General features: G+C 37.3%; 1 protein-coding gene and 1 long non-coding RNA gene across 4 annotated transcripts in view; both read left to right on the top strand.

The window, feature by feature from the left end:
* Positions 1-17,886, top strand: part of haao (3-hydroxyanthranilate 3,4-dioxygenase) — a 42,479-nt gene that overhangs the window by 1,523 nt on the left and 23,070 nt on the right. The window contains exon 1 of one of the 2 annotated variants that reach the window (XM_055170621.2): positions 11,978-12,116. The exons of the other annotated variant lie outside the window; for it this stretch is intronic. The gene's annotated coding sequence lies outside the window, so the exon portion shown is untranslated. Of the gene's footprint in view, positions 1-11,977; positions 12,117-17,886 lie in introns of those variants that run through there. 2 annotated transcript variants of the gene reach the window in all.
* Positions 13,674-16,696, top strand: LOC129423339 (uncharacterized). 2 transcript variants are annotated; one of them, XR_012372072.1, is made up of 4 exons: positions 13,674-14,041; positions 14,800-14,839; positions 14,967-15,112; positions 16,371-16,696. It is a non-coding gene; the product is annotated as an uncharacterized lncRNA (long non-coding RNA). The 2 variants fall into 2 exon arrangements; XR_012372071.1 differs by having other exon boundaries at positions 13,674-14,839.

Raw genomic sequence — 17,886 nt, 5'->3', positions numbered from 1 at the left:
GATGTTTACTGACTTTGATCTGTTTTAGTGCTCCCTCCAGTGGACACTTGTTTTCTCTGTTTCTCCTCAAGCCTACATTTAAAAAGAATTGCTTAATTAGGTAAATAAATACCTGACTAAATACTGTTGTAGGAATATAAATTGGGTTTACTGATTAAAACACTAAAACAAAAATATATATATATATTTCCAAGCACCATCTGCTTACAATAGAAACCTGTTTTCATGCATTTACATGCAAAAATCACAACAACAATTTACCAAAGGATCAGTTTGTTAAAAGTAGCTTACACCCATTTAATGACGGTTACGTGGTAAGCTTTAGGGTATCCTGTAAGAATTTCCAAAAAGAGGCTGCTTTATATATAAAACCTTTTTTCCCTATCTTTGTTCGAACCCTGGGAACTTTAAGATGCAACAAATCATTTGAAGGCGGGGTGCGTTTTTTTTTTTTTAATATCAACATCAGAGATCATGCACCCTGCCTTTAAGCAAAGTTTGTAGTGTTCGTTTGAATTTGAAAAGTTAAGAGACAAATAATGTGGGGTAAAACTGCAGATCGACTTATATATAAAACAATACCAAGTAAAACTTCTTTGGGTATACAAGGATGGTAACTTGGCCTTCTCAGATTAAATGCAATGGTGCGTTTGATAGCTACACCCAGTAATAAAACATTAGGCACTATAAAAAACTGTATTTCGTTTTTTTTTTTTTTTTTAAGTAATGTGCTGGGGCATTCATATATTCAGTATTTTCTAGCATTAAAGGAAAATATGGTTCTGTTTCTGTAATAAAAACCTAGTTGTAGCTTAAAGTGTACCGATTTCATTGCTAAAAAACAACATTATTTTGTGTATTTGGTATACAATGTGTTCGCATGGTTTATGGTTAAATTTTCCTTATACCGTAGCCCCAGATATCCTGTCTTTCTCAAACGCATTGATTTTGTACCAAACTCATCGATCTGAAAAGCTCTGTGTCCTTGATTGGCCAGCTGATCTGTATGTTGTGATTGGCCTGAATACCTCTGACGTCAGACGGAAATGCGATGCTCCTTACCATGTTTGAAAGATTTGGTTGCTAACAGGAGTTAATTTACAGGCTGTGAGTCCAAGCGGGAGGAACTATGATAATGTCGGCTTGTCTACACCAATCCCAGGAAGTAACTGTTGCCTACAATGTGTGTGTTTGTTGTAGTACAAGAAAAGAGATTTAAGTTGGAGACGATAACTCGTGTCATCGTTTACTTTGGGGTATGTACGTTTGCATATTGTTAACATGTACTAATACACACTTACACACCAAAGGAAATGTAAAATGAAAAAAATCTTTCTGGACCTTCACGCACAAAACCATCATAAATAAAATAATGCGATATTTGTCATCTCTGTCAAGGGTTGCGTGCTAAAGATGCTGTGATTTGGAATCATGAAAATCCATTTGTTTCTTTCGTCCCGCGTTACTTTCGCCCTGGTTCTCCCCTACTATGCACTATGTACTTGTCCATCTAGTCTATGAATTTTAGAAGAGTAGTATCATCTCACATGAAACACTTAATATTTTTTTATAACCGAAAGTGTAAAAGGTTTCCCAGACGAGGGCAAATGCATAGTACAATGCAACTCAATAAAAATCAATTTGTCCACTGTTTTTTTAATGTCATTGTTATTTGTTTTGTTTCACATGACACATGGACTCTTTGTTCCAGTAAGAGTCAGACTATGGTATAGCTGTCTCCACATGTAACTTTGCTCTCATGGCATCTAATAGCAAAAGCCGCGACCATTGAGTTCATGAAGTATCCATTGTTGCACGCTTGAAGTTTTCAGTTAAATGAGTGCATCATCCAGGTACTTAAAGGTGCAGTGTGTAATTTTTAGAAGGATTTCTTGACAGAAATGCAAAATAACATACAAAACTATATTATCAGGGGTGTTTAAAGACCTTTCATAATGAACCGTTATGTGTTTATTACCTTTGAACAAAACCTTTTTATCTACATACACTGAGGGTCCCCTTACATGGAAGTCGCCATTTTATCCCAGCATTTTTCTACAGAAGCCCTTAACAAACTATTTTTTTACTCAGTTGTCTCCGGCGATGACATGTTTGTCCGGTGGCAGCTTACTGTATAGCTTCTCTGTGTGTTTCAAAAGTGAGGGGTGAGCAGTGTACTAAGCCGTTGGTTGTAATTCGCAACCTCACCACTAGATGCCGCTTAAATTTACACACTGCACCTTTAAAGTACACTTCTACTTTCTTTTTTGATATTTTCAGTCTGAACACACTATTTATACTAGAAATGAGGTAGAATAGTGCATATGTGTTAGGGATGGGCACCGAACTCGGTACTTTTATAGGCACCGACCGAATTGCGTCGGTACTACCCAGTATCGATTCACATAAAATCCATCGGTGCTCAATTTCGGTACCTGAGAGAACATGTCCGTGCGCCGCGTCTGGTACGCGCGCGCGCGCGAGAGAGAGAGATCGTGTGGGAACTTGGTGACACCCCTTTGCAACTTGCTTAATGGCTAACAAAAAGCGATCTAACGTGTGGTTAAATTTCACAAAGGATGATGCAGACAATGCTACCTGCAATATAAGTGCAGTAAGTGCAAGGCAGGCAGTGTAAAACATCCAACCTGAGGAAGCAGCACTTACACAATGTGTATTTAAAAGCACAAGAGGGCTTATTAAGATGCGTTTTCGTCGATCGGATCACAAGTGGACGAGAGAGACAAATTCTGTAAACACCTGGTATTTATCAACACCAGTCCGTCTCTTTTGTCCACTTTCGACCGCTTCTGTCCTGATTACTTTGAGTGGTGGTCCGTGGAGACTGCGGGGAAGTCCCTCTGCTTTCCTTTTAGCGCGAGCTAGAGAAATGACTGTTTAAATGGACGCGAACTAATTTGCCGCTGCTTGTGTTTTAAGTAAACATATGCTGCACAGTGTTTTGTACATGAATATGTTGGCGCTTTCTCGGATTTTTCAGCGCAATTAATGAAATAAGATCGCGCAACTTTCATGCGCTCGCAAAATGAAACTGCAGAGATCAGCCGCTTTTCGTTTTATCAATGAAAGCCTAAAGACTGTGTGTTCACGCTAAAAGTCAGAAATGACGTAAAACTTTGTGCTCAATACCTCAGATTAGATAAATGGACGGAGAGAAGGTGGTCCGTGTGGCTGTTCGAGAACACATTCAACCACATGCGAACCAAATGCCAATGCTGGCAAGCTTGGCAAAAAAGTATCTGTGTCCAGTCCTTTTCTACATCCTCACTGTGTCCCTTGCTCTAGAGAACACTCGCTCTGTATTGTTTTCTACATAAAAGTTTACTTTTATGTTGCTTTTATGACGTTCATGTTCATTGATCATTTATCTTACTTATATGTTTTATTTATTTATTTATATGTAAGACATATGCCCTGGATGTTATAGGGATTTTTTTGTAAAGATTGTGTGTATTATTAAACATTTTGAAATAAATAACAAAATGTTGAAAATGAGAGGTTTGGGCTTATTATGTCCACCCAAAGTCACTTAAAGGTGCAGGGTGTAATTTTTAGAAGGATCTTTTGACAGAAATGCAAAATAATTTACAAAATTATATAATCAGGGGTGTATAAAGACCTTACATAATGAACCGTTATGTGTTTATTACCTTAAAACGAGACCTTTTTATCTACATATTCTGAGGGTCCCCTTACATGGAAGTCACCATTTTGTGCTGCCAGTTTTCTACAGAAGCCCTTAAAGGACAATTTCTTTTACTAAGTTGTCTCCAACAATGACATGTTTGTCCGGTGGCGGTGTGTTTCAAAAGCGAGGGGTGAGACATGGACTAAGCCGTTGGTTGCATTTCGCAACCTCACCACTAGATGCCGCTAAAATGTACACACTGCACCTTTAAGTCAGAGTAAAGTACCGAAAAAGGCACCGCTGGGTACCGGTATCGAATTCCAGGTACCGGTATCGGAACCGGTACCGGTAAAATGTGAACGGTACCCAACCCTAATATGTGTGCGATTTGGGTCGCGCCTTTGGAGATTTGTCAGGTTTCTCATAGGCAGTAAATTCACTGCCTATAGTCTGCGCCTAGTCAATCAAGAAGCCGGTGGGAAATTTGTCAAAAGCTATATTGTAGGCTGTAAACTGTATACTGTGGTAGTTCTTCTCATGTCTACAGAACATGCGAGTGAAAAGCAGACTTTTATGCGTTACTTTGCACTTCCATTTGAGATGTTTATCTTTTACACAAATAGACATGCGCACATACCAAAACTGCGAGAAGGCTGGTTAAGACATGTAACATGAAATCAGGGTAATGGGCAGAAATCTAACTGTGTCGATGCGGTTTTGCTTGTGACTTAGGGCTGTGCGATTTAGGGGAAAAATCTAATTGCGCCTTTTCTACCAGGAATTGCGATTGCGATTCGATTTGCGATTAAATTTTGTAGCAGATGCAATGTGCATCTGCCTCTTTAGATTGTTAGATCTTAATGATATATTGCTTATGGGTCTGGTGATTTAACTGTATTCTTATGTTTGTTTGTTTTTTGTTTTTTTGTGTGAAAATAAGGAAACAAAAACAAAAAAAATTAAGAATATAATTAACACTTCTTATTGTATGAAATGTAAAATGATCTTTAGCTTGGACTAACACTGTAACAGTATTTAAATAAGTGGGTTCATTATAGATGGAACTTTAACAACAATTTAAAATATTTAAATGGGTGACTGAGTTTTACTGAAAAGATTTGAATGCATGTTTGTTTGTTTTTGTAAACAAAGAACTGTAATACTCAACTTCATAACTATCAAAATATTAAAAAGCTACATTTGGGATTTTTAAAATGAATATAAAATCCAAATGAGTTCAATGTCATGTCATTTCATTCAAGTGACATTAGCAACCCAGTAAAATGGTATTTTAGTTTGTTTTAAATAAGGAGCCAGGCTTGTAAGCATTGTTGGGCGTGTGTGTGTGTAAAACACATCATCCGTTTTGAGAGACGCGGGCGTGAAGTCTTGCGATGCGGACTTGCGGAGACAGGCGTGAGTATTTAATAAGCATAGAGACACAGGCTGCGCGTGTGCGTCAAGTTTAAACACCTTGGGCCCTATTTTAACGATCTGAAACGCAAGTCCGAAGCGCAAAGCGCAAGTGACTTTGTGGGCGGATCTTGGGTGCTGTTGCTATTTTCCCGGCGGGAGAAATAAGTCTTGCGCCGGGCGCAAATCAATAAGGGGTTGGTCTGAAGTAGGTTCATTATTCATAGGTGTGGTTTGGGCGTAACGTCAAATAAACCAATCAGAACGATAGCCAACATTCCCTTTAAACGCAAGGGCGCAAGTTCCATGGCGGGTTGCTATTATTATGACGGATTTGACAGGCGCACGCCAGAAGCGGTTCACAGCCGAGGAGACCGACGTTCTTGTAAGAGCAGTCAAAGACAGGGAAGTTGTTTTGTATGGGGATGGGAGAAACCCGCCCGAATCAGCGTCGGTTAAACAGGCGTGAGAGGAAATAGCCGCAATTGTCTCATCAGCTGCGCCAAGCACTACAATGATGTCAGGAGACGGGGGGATCCCAAGCTTGCCAGCATAAATCGGGCACGCCGGGCACACAGGAGGACATCGCTGCGTCCACCCTCACCGCTGAAAGGGTTTGGGGGCTTTGAAATCGGACACAAGAAACGCAAGCAAGGTTCAACCCCAAAGTTCACATACATGAAGGTTTCTTATGAAAACATTTTAATTATTATTTAGATAAAATAAACGTAATACAGCCACACAACAAACTTATGAAAATATTTTAATCGTTATTTGCATGATAATTGTTTAACGCTGCCACACAAAATAAATAAAAACTATCACCACAATGCTCACCACAATGATTTCCCTTATCTCATGTATTAATATTTTTTATTGTAACAATTTATGATTTAATGATTTCCCTTATCTTATATTTTTTATTGTAACAATTTATGATTTGCAAAAATAACTGTTGCATCTGTGTAGATTAGATAAGCAATGCGCGTTGTGCACGCTATATACATTATGGTCAAGCATGCGCCCTTAAAATAGCATAATGAACCACGCGCAACGCGCCACTGACTTTAGACTAGTTTTTTTTGGTTAGTAGCGCAATTGTTTTTTGAAACTGCAAAATAGCATAAGAGATGGTTTGCGCCGGAGCACGCCTCCTTTTTTGCGCTGAACCGCCCAGGGAGCGCAAGTTCATTCCCTAGTTTGCCGACGTGCGTCTGTGGAGGGAAAAACCTGCTGTGCGCCAGTGCAAAATACGAAATGATACATGCGTCACTGACAAAGTCAATTGCGCTGGGTGCAAGATAGGGCCCCTTGTCTGTTGTGGAAGACGCACGCGCAAAGTCTTGCGATGCGGACTTGCAGAGACAGGCGTGAGTATTTAATAAGCATAGAGACACAGGCTGCGCGTGTGCGTCAAGTTTAAACACCTTGTCTGTTGTGGAAGACGCACGCGCAAAGTCTTGCGATGCGGACTTGCGGAGACAGGCGGGAGTATTTAATAAGCATAGAGACACAGGCTGCGCGTGTGCGTCAAGTTTAAACACCTTGTCTGTTGTGGAAGACGCACGCGCAAAGTCTTGCAATAGGGAAACGGACACGAGTATTTAACAAGCATTGAGAGACACAGGCTGCGCGCATGCTTTAAATTGAAACCCCTCATGTAGGAGAAGCGCTGTTTTGGTTGACGTGCCTCTCACGGAGAAAGCACAAACATACTTGCGCTCGCTCAATTGGTTAGACTGTCACAAAGCCTCTCTGCATATTTCTCAAATCGCATCATATCGCATCCTTTCGCGATTTGCTAATCGCAACGTTGCACATCGCGATTGCGGTTCGATTTCGATTAATCGCCCAGCCCTATTGTGACTTTAAAACAAACAAACAAAAACCTGTTTTACGTGTTAACATGGCATTACATGTTTTCGGTTAAGCATAATCGGAGTAAGATTTTCAGATTGGCTGGCCATCTGGAGCACCGGGACATTTCCAGGCAAAAATCTGTGAAAATCTGATCTACACCTTCAACTTAATATAAATCTGGCATTTAAAGAAGACACTAGGATTTTCACAGTGAAAATCTTAAATAAAAAAAAGTTATTGCAATTTAAATTTATTTTAAGAAATACAAATATTTCAATAACATATTAATTTTATAAATAAAATAATTAAAATGTAAATAATGAAGCAAACATAAAGCCATAACTCTCAACTAGTTGTAATCCAAATTTCAAGTAAAAATGAAGTTTGTGTCACAGCTTTAGTGGTTTTACCAACAACGGCCACTAGGTGTCAACGGTTTGCTATACTCTTGTCACAAATTAATAAATGACTTTCACTGCATTATTATTAATGCAAAAAGGTTTTGAAATATGAAAACAACATTTATAGAGCTTTCCAATGATACATAGTTTGTCAAGATTTTTGAAGATTTATAATAGGATATAGTGTTATGAATAAATAAAATGAATATGCATTCCTTTGGGGGGAGGTCATGTAACAAAAACTGTCACTATATTTTTCTATCATCAGATGACCTGTGTGACATTTTAGAAAATGGCTCTCACTACAGTATGACATTCCTTTACCAAAATGATAAATGAAATCTACACTCTTAGAGCTTTCAAACAATATATAGTTTCTCATGATTGGATAAGAATTCTTATGCAAAACACTCTTTCCAATGATACATAGTTTGTCGTGATAGATAGAAATTTACATGCAAAATATTGAAGTAAACTGAGGTGTCCCGCTCTGGGGACAGCGCCACTTAATTAACCTGTGATAGTAGACTGATGGATGAATGACAGACCTCTCTAAATTTACGAATCAGGCCATCGCGGACCTCGCGGTGCGAAAATGTCACCACAGATCCGACTCTTTGGCTATATTTGACAATCATGCAGAAAAAAGGGAGAGCAAACGTAAAGGATGAGCAGAGAGAGGATAAAAAGCCCTGATCACAGACACAACGAGATACTGCAAAATCACAGAAATTTTCAGAGGAGCAGGTCGGTCAAGAAAAGCACGAATCTTGACTAGTTATTGCCTAATAAGTCACTGGCTGCTGCTGCAAGTTTCAAAGTCAGGTGCTGGTGTGCCGCCTTGCTTTGTGTTACCGGGGAAACCCCTTTACTTCTGTAACGAAAGTGTCTGGCAGATAATGAATTTGCATTGTTAAATAGTTTGTGCAGCAAAAGACTAGGCTGAAATAGGAAGTTTAGGTTTTTTATAGAACTTTGTTTTGTGAACAACCATATTATGCAAATCATCTCACCTTTCAATTTGCAGTTCCTTAAACCCTGAATGTTTTTGAGAATGTGGCCAAGGACGCCTATACTTAAAATACATAAAATATTGGTGTACTCCTACACTGTAAAAAATTTCTGTAGAAATTACAGTATTACTGGGTATTACTGGCAACTAGCTGCCAGTAACTTACCGTAGATTCTACATTTATGTTATTTACTGGCAACATTTTGTTCAAAGTTAAATTAACATGAAACATTTTTAGACTTTATCTTCTACAGTAAGTTACTGGCAACCAGCTGCAAAATTACAGCAAATTTTTTACAGTGTAGTTCTTGAGGCTTCACCTATAGAAATATATACTGTATCCTCAGTATTGTTGATCAGTGCCATTTTTTATATTTTTAAATCATAAATTTTTCTCTTAGATGAACACATTGTCCGAACTTATAATTCGTCTTGTATTCTACCTGTTATATTGATTACAGGGTGTCCGCGGATCCTTAAAAAGTCTTAAAACGTCTTAAATTCCATAGTATGAAAATAAGGCCTTAATAAGCATTAAAATGTCTTAAATCCGCATATCAAAGGTCTTAAAATGTTGCCCAACCAACAACGCCAAGAACATTGTAACTGTTTTATACATGTTCGTCTCATGTGTCAGGAAAAACAAAAAAAATAGGTGGAATCTACTAAAGCACAAATTTGCGGGGAGTTTGCTAAAGTGCGTGGACCGGGTATAAGCAAATGGAGAAAAGTGTGAGTTTTAGCTATGGGGAAGTGCACATTTAATTAAAACTGGTTACTTAACCCTGGTTTTGCTCCGTGGTAAAGACCAGTTAGCGTACAGGGTCCGTTGTTTATTTTGCAAGAAAGTTTTAAAACTTGGAACAATGGGCTTCAAAGCTTTAGTGTCACAAATGCAATGTAAGAAACATAAAGCCGCTGCAGAAACCTGTCGAAGACACCCAGCATTTCTCCGTTCTTTGGTGCATACATCAGTAGCCCTAAAGAGCACCACGGCATGTGAATCTGCATCAGCAGTTTTAAGCACCGCGGCTTCTGCTCTATCAGACATCCGATCAACGTTTGGGTCCATTGCCAACGAAGCCTGTCTTCTTTATCTTTTTTAATGGCGGTTGGCATCTAGCTTGTAGGTGCATTAGCGCCCCCTCTGCTCCGGAGGGTGGATCTATACACTCTTTCCCTTACTCCTGGTCTCATCAATTTAATTACTGTATTTTTATTTTTGCCATAAAATATTTCACTGCCACTGTTATGTCTCAAGATGCACACCAGTAATGTATTTTGTAAGTTATATTTAAAAAAAAACTCCATAAATGTCCTAATATAAATAAGACCTAGTCCTGGATTAATCTAAATTCTATCTGGGTAAACACACCTAATATTTTAACATTGTTGTTACATAAAGCCATGTGTTTATTTTATGCACATTATACATTATTTGAACCAATTATTATTGTCTCATTATTATTGTCATCGTAAATGCTTTGGCCCATTTAGCTCTATTTTTATTACCAAAAAATATCAGATTACTTGATCGTCATCCTTACCAAAATAACTGTTAGTGAAACCCCTAGATTGGTTAAAACATTTTAAAATTATGTGATTTTAAGTTAATTATAATGCTATTTTTCTTCATATATTTTATCATTGGGGATTTCTTAAAACTTCGTATGACGTTTAAGGTGAAAAACTTGTAATATCAGCAAAGATAAAAAATCTTGTCTGATCTTATTCTCGTGAACCCAGTCTCGTTTCATTTTACGGATGTTTCGTCTTTTCACACCCCTAGAAAATACATCTTGTTTTTGTCATGAAAGATAAAAGGTTCTAAAAAAACACATGGATGCATTCACACTGGACTATAAAATTGGACTTCATTGTCGTGATATAGGTCTTAAATTTAATTCATTATGGTCTTAAAAAGGTCTTAAAAAGTCTTAAATTAGACTTGGTGAAACCTGCAGAAACCCATATAGCCTACAAGATTAGCAAATCCAGTGGATTATGTACAGTTTTTCTTTTCTTTGTCGCTAGATTTAGCGACTTTTCAGACCCCCTTGGCCACTTATTTTTAAAAAAGCAACTAGTGAGAAATCTAGCAACTTTTTCTGGCGTTGTTGGAGACTTTTGGAGACTTTGACGTCAAAGCGCGTGTCGTTTATTCTTCTCAACGAGCAGCTGCAGTCAGGACAGGAGATGTGGTTAATCTCTCTGCGTCCAGACGGCATAATCGTGCATGCGGGAAGCTGGAGCTGGCTGATCCTGTGATGGCTTACATTTATGGCAGGATGTAAATGTAAAATGGTCTTTGAATTAAAAAAAAAATGTATTTGAGTGAGCTGAGCAGCAGATCCGGAGCAGACAAACTGTTATGAAGCTGATCAACACGTTAATGAGCTATGTACTTAGAAAACAACGTTTCCCATCATTTATCAGCGTATCCTCATATGTTTTGAAACTGGACTGTTTGGACATTTAAATATGAACATACACACGTTTCGTTCTATAAGAACAGAAGCAGATAAATGAATGAGAAAACATTTTTAGGCATACATGTGTATTAAAATTAAATTTGTGAAAGTTCAGAGAGAAAGGGAAACGTGAAACAGCCAATGTAGTAAGAATGCATATACGACGTGATGACGTCACTGGTATGCTAATGAGGTAATGACGTAATCTAGCAACATTTAGCGACTTTCAAAGCAAGCTTTCCATTGAAAATAGTTGGCAACACTGATTATGTACAAGGTGGAGGCAGCAGCGAAGGTCTTACTCCGACTATCAGGGTTCCCACGGGTCCTTGAAATCATTGAAAGTTTGTAAATCTGGGGGAAATAATTCAAGGTCTTGGGAAGTTTTTGAAAATATACATTCATAGATACAGGTCATTGAAAGTGCTTGAATCTATTTTATGCAAGAAGTTTTCTGGAAAAAAAACTTGAAGATTTCAGAATAAGTCCAGAATAAGATACAGTACTATTTTATATAAGTGATAGACGCAGGCTGTAAAGATTTGGGCTGTCTGACTGACACTACAAATGAGCTGGAGTTATAAAATACCTGCAATAGGCCATGGGTTTATTTCAGTTTATGAAACTTTTTTTTAACTTCTTGTCTTCAGTTGACTCACTTTCTCCCCATGTCTCATCTCCTCTGTCACCAGAAACTGCGTTTTGAAACTTCAGCTATTGTTCTCTGCTCTGAAAATATCTCATTTATCTGCCATGCATATTTATTTTTGCACAAAAATCGCAATGCTTATTTCCTCATTATTTTTCTCTTTTCACTTTTAAGTGGCTTTTCCTCTGCTCCTGCAAAGACTCAACTTTATTCTGTCTGCCACACCACCAGTTTCGTGATTTCTTTCACTGAATTCAAGTCTTGCTTCATTATTTGTAAATGCAAATTTGTTTTTATTATTGATGCATTTAAAACCTTTAGAATGATTCAAATTTGAAATCTAATTTATATAGAGGTCAAGATAGGTCAAAGTATTTGTATTCAGCTTGAAGGGATCCAAATATATAGCTATATAAAACTGCAACCACAACCACATGATCTTTGCTGTGACTTGGCTGTCCACAACCATTTTTGGTTTGTTTTGTTTTGGTTGTTTCTTTAAGTAAGGAAGTTTGCTGTTAATGCCACATGACTACAAACTAAAAATGATTCATTCTCTGGAGATTATTTCTGGCAGAATAGTGAATTCTTGAAATAGAGAAAACTGGACACATAACACTTACTTTGTATCTTATGAACTCTAAATGCACTTAGACGGCTGGTAAGTTTTCAGATTGTGTCTATTTTAGAAATGTAATTTTCAGACATTTACAGTATATACTATCATTATATGTGGCCCAGTCTGTGAAAACTAAGCTAAAGTCATTTGTGATTTACTGTTTTCTACATGTAAGGAACATTCTGTGAAAATATATCTTATAATAACTTTAACTGAATAAGGTCATGTCAAAGATTGAAATAAATGTTTGTATAATATGTGTATGAACATTTGAATCAAATATATATAATATGGTTTAAACAACCCAGTTTTTACAGAATATCTCAAGACAAAAATATATTTCACCACATTGTTAAATCTGGCAGTGGTAACACATAATCTAATGGTATTCACAACCAAGATTTGTTATGTTTTATTGATTTAAAACAATTTTTCTTGTTCTGTAAAAAGGGTTATGTATGATTATACCATGGTCTGTTTAAATACTCGATTCTGATTGGCTGTAGGGTGTACATTAAAACCGTTTAATGCACAGGTTCCAGTCAGTTTGATTACAGTTAGAAATGAATCCGCTACTATAAACATTGTTAACCATAGTTTAGACCGTAGTTAACCTTAGAGAGAGTGAGATGCGTGCGTGCGTCTCTCTCGTCCTTCTCTTTCAGTTCTCTGTCTCTCTCTCTTTAAAACATCCCCTCGAAATTTCCAACTGTTTGATTTTTGTTTTCATGTAATGTAATGCATTTCAATAAATGTAATATGTCCTTATATAGTAATCGTGGTTAGAGACGCCGGTTTTATTTCACACTCTACATAAATGACATGATTAGTTCAAATAAAGATTGACTTGACACTGTCAGTGTTGCCTGTCATTCATAAATAATTTTAATAAATCCATTAAGAGGCAACCACCCTTGGCTACGTGTCGGGTAGTCTCAGCCCCAGTAGTCACGGCCACAGACTGTTGGCTAAACGTCTGATGTTTTTCGTACACTTTTCTGGAAACCCTGTGCGAATGTCGAAGTCGTTTTGATTGGTTGAAATAAACCGGATTTCCAGGAGACGCGGGTGTCGCGATTAGTTTCAGTCCCTGGAAAACAAAGCTCTGATGTTCCATTGAGGAAGAGAATCAGTCGTGTTCACATGGATAATAGTGAGCAGTTATCATGACCAGCTAAACATTGGATTCTCAAAAATATGCAAAGTTTGCGGCATAGACTCTCTAAAAGACGTCCAAGAGTTTTGCTTGAGGTAGTTGGTGGAGTCAAAAAGTTTGGTTCACCTGAATTGCTTGTATGTGTTAAAAAGTGTAGAGATATGCTTCAAACAGACGTTTAACGGAGCGTCTCATTGGTGTGGCTTTTGATGAAGTGCACAACATTGTTCTATGGTGAGTAATGTTGTTTATTTAGATGCTAATCGGTTGTGGCTGGTTATTTCAATAACTGACTTGTTGCCAGCCGGCTCGTTATTGTGGGAAACAAACTGTGATTGGTTGTTTGACATGTCGGTCAAACAGCTCGTGGATGGGCTTTGTCCAGAAAAAGCAGCGAAAAACACCAGATCTTCAGTATTGAAGGTCTGGCTACGCGAGACTACACTGAAAAAAATGGACTTGGTGGGTCTTTGAATTTAAATAAAATAAACATGTATATGCAAAACAAAATATTTATATTCCTTGTGTAAACATAATTTAATTGATTAGGATGAAAATGTTTTGTTTGAATGTAAAATGAACACATTATTCTCACATTGATTAAAATTGATTGAATTAAATAGTTAAAGCAATAAAATTGAGTAAGCAAACAAAACGGCACCTCCTGAGCAGCAGGTGGCAGTAACGCTCAATGAAAAAGACGTCAACTGCCATAAAAGAAGAATAAACATCGTTTGTTTTGGGCGCCAAAATGAAGACTCAGCAGCAGTCAGTCAGAAGAACTCTCTCAGACGGACACCACGTTATTAAAGTAAGTTCTATTATTTATTTATGTTCACTTTATACGTGATACATCTTCACTAGATAGACAGTTTTTTTACAATATGTAGTCATTGCAATGACTTGTAGTAAAAATTAGTTTGGAGGAGGTTGGTGGAGTAAGTTAACGTTACAGTCAGTCAGTCAGTCAGTCAGTAAGTGGCTCATAAAGAAAAACAGCGTTTTAAAAATGTCAGCTGTATAACGTTATTTCTTGTTTGGTAGTTTTATCCGAGTTGAAAACTGTCAGCTTTGAGTTGACTTTTGAGGCACTTTTTACTCAGCTGTTCTATGGAAACGGTTCAGGACAAATAAAACGCTAACCAAACGTTATTCTGTCCAGAGTAACGTTATCCATGTAAGTAATTTACCAGATGATATCAATTGACTACATTAATAATGACATTGCGTATTTAAAAAACTGTCTGCTTAATCAGATTATCAGACCCGCGTCAGTTATTCATGACTTCGCTACGCCACGAGGCACGAGCAACACTTGATTCAATTAGAAAAAGCTTTTTTAAATGTCTCGCGTGATGTCTGGTATATTAACTGAAAAAATTGCTTTATAGTGCCACACCTTAAAGCTGACATTTTCAGAAGAGAACCTTGTTGTTTTAAGATCTCATTTTGTCCAAAATTGCGTCCTATGACTGATATAATACTTATTTCATTATTGCTCTGTGTATGTGTGACCTTCATCATTTGAGGTTATGTGTTGATTTCACCTCTGAATATTTCCTCTTATAGGTCCATCATCCTTTCATACGCTACACACTCAAAAGCATTGGTAAGTAATTCCTATCACTTTTGTACTGCTGTTAGGAGCTAAATCTTATTTTTGTAACTAATATTCATGTATTATTTTTTTTACTCGCAGTACTCAAATATACAATGGTTGGTTAATTTGTTTTCAGATTAATGCTGAATTTAAAAGAATCACTACTGTCTAATGTTCCTGTGTCACCTGGACCTCCAATCCAAAAACCTGATGAAACTCTTCTATCAGAAAGAAGGACAGCTTGCAAAAAGACTTAAAACAATTAATGATCAAATGACAGAAGTAAGTAATATAGATTCATAGACATAAAAATGTGTAAACCTTGTTGGAAGTACAGAACATTTAGTATGTTTTAGTTACATCTTTTGGCACAAGGGTCATTAAAACACCTGGGAAGATTTAAAGAGGTAGTTCACCCAAAAATAAAAATTCTCATCACTTACTCCCTATCATGTTGTTACAAACCTGTATAAATGTCTTTGTTCTGATGAACACTAAGGGGCCAGTCACACCAAAAGCGCTTTAAACGCTTGCAAACGCAAGGCGCGACCCACTGCCTTTTTTAAAAAAGAGTAGTGCGGCGCAGCTTTTCATATTGCTAAGCAACCACCGAGTCAGCTGTCTTGTCAATCAAATATTGAAGCGTGAGCGCTCTTTTGCTGTTAACTGTTATATTAGCAGAAACTTTAAAAAGAGGGCGCTTGCTCTGACCTTGTTTGAGGGTGAGAGGTGCACAAACACGCAGGAGAGAGTGAGCGAGTGGAGTCCGGTTCTTCAAAGCAACTGTAAACTTCCCTCACCACAACGTAAGGCCCGCCTCTCCCCTCATTCGATTGGACAATGGAAGACGCGAATGACGTCAGGCGCTTCTCCGCTCTCAGCGCTCCTTCAAAAACGCGTGCGCGGCAGAAAACCGCATGGTGCTCGGCGCGCATAAACAGCGCGCAAACGTGCCCTGCCCATAGAATATCATTCAAAAAAGGCGCCTGCAACTGCCATAAACGCTTTTGGTGTGACTGAGCCCTTAGGAAGATTTTTTTTTAAGGAATGTTTGTACCCAAACCAATCATAAGCCCCATTCACTTCCATAGTGGGGAAATATAATACTATGGAAGTGAATGGGGCTCATGAACAGTTTGGTTGCAAACATTCCTCAAAATAAAGTCTTTCTTCGTGTTCATCAGAACAAAGACATTTATACAGGTCTGTAACAACATGAGAGTGAGAAAATGAGATAATAATTAACTTTGCTGTGATTGTCAGGTATGGTAGCACACACTTGAAATGTGGCCTCTTTATTTAACACACACACAAACGCACACACACACACACACACACACACACCTAGAGCAGTGGACAGTGCAGCTGCCTTGCTTTGTAACCGATGTATTTGTAACCAATTGTAACATGCTGTGGCAATGCACATGGATCTGTATAGTTACATTTATATTTGTTTGCATTGTACTAATTTCCAATGACACTTTTATTGTAACAGTAACTTTTTTCTGTTTCTTTAACTAAATTGGTCTGTTTTGTACAGGGCATGGATGAAGTCAGCATCAGTGAGGTCATTTGAAGACACCACTGTTGGGATTTGTGCTCTCAAACAACATGCTTCTTGTGATGAAGAAGAGGATCTTTGTATAGTCCTGGAAGGCATGAAGGTGTTGCAACATCGTGCCATGTTGTTTGAGCTGATGTATGCCTTAAACCTGAGCTATCCTGATCTCCGCTTTATTTTTGAGGAAATCCAAAAGATTTTAATGGAACTGCATTGAGCGTAACTTTAACGAACAGTTTCTTTCAGTGAAAGGATCAGAAAGACTGTGCTGCTCATTTATGTTCTTTTTATTTATCTGTTTTAAGTGTCTTATTAAAACATTAACAGTTAGCTGCTCAGAGTTGATTTTGGAAATGGTTGTTGTATTTTGTTTTTGTTGAATCTTTGATTAACAGTTTATACAAATGCTGTAGCTCTGACTTTCTGAAGGATTGATATTTTCCAGTTTGTAAATCCATTTAAAAAATAATAGTACTTACTCTTTTGCTCTTTGGAATGGAGTGTTTGTGTTTTAGCACTTCTAAATCTATTGTGATAGTAACTATATTTTAAACATTTGGGTCAGTTTTACAGATGGGGCTTTTCCTAGTCCCAGACTTTTGCAATGCCTTAATTTGAAAACATATTGCACTGACATATCTTGACATATATCAGTGCCATTGTTTTGTCTCAAGATGTATTCCAGTGTTGTTTTTGTAAGCTAGGTTTGTTTGTAAACTTTTTTTTGTAAAAAATATTCTAATATAACTAGGGCCTAGTCATGGCTTAATCTACAACCTGTCTGGGAAATTGCCCCTTTGTATGTACTGCATGTGCTGATTGTTGTAATAGTTATTGACTGTTAATGAATTAATGTGTAGTGATTTAAATGAATTGATGATCTGAAAGCAGTGGTTTGCCTAAATATCACTAAACATTTGTACAAAACTCTTTGCTTTTTATGCCAATGCAAATGTATTTTGTATTTAAAAAAGAAATAAATAACATTTGGATAATTATGAGTGATTATTCTGGTGCCAGAGACATAATGAAATTGCTTTAGAGTTACATAATCCCATAATATAAGCATTTAAAAAGCATGTTGGAATTACAGATGAAAATCTAGTCCCCTTACATAATAAAATTACTTAAACATTACAAAATAAATGTGTTATAGTAAAGAGAAATAGCACTTTGAGTCAATATATTTATATTAGACTACTTAAAACAATTAAAATGTTTTGGTCTGACACATAAAAATTATATGAGGAAAATTATGTTGGTTTTACACAATCGGATTATGTGGGACCGATGTACACATTAAAATTACGTAAATTGAAAGGATTTTTTTTTTCAGTGTACGTGTCGGGTGGTTCTTCGCCTTTACGTCGTGCATTAAAATCTTTTAATGCATGGCTAGCCGTGGATTATCCCTTACATATTGAACAACACAAACATATCCCCAACTTAGAGGTTTCACTTCCACTTTTTAACATTCAAAAACGTATACAATCCC

This window comes from Misgurnus anguillicaudatus, chromosome 11 (genome assembly GCF_027580225.2).
Source record: "Misgurnus anguillicaudatus chromosome 11, ASM2758022v2, whole genome shotgun sequence".
NCBI lineage: Eukaryota > Metazoa > Chordata > Actinopteri > Cypriniformes > Cobitidae > Misgurnus > Misgurnus anguillicaudatus.
This window is presented reverse-complemented; position numbering and strand designations above follow the sequence as displayed.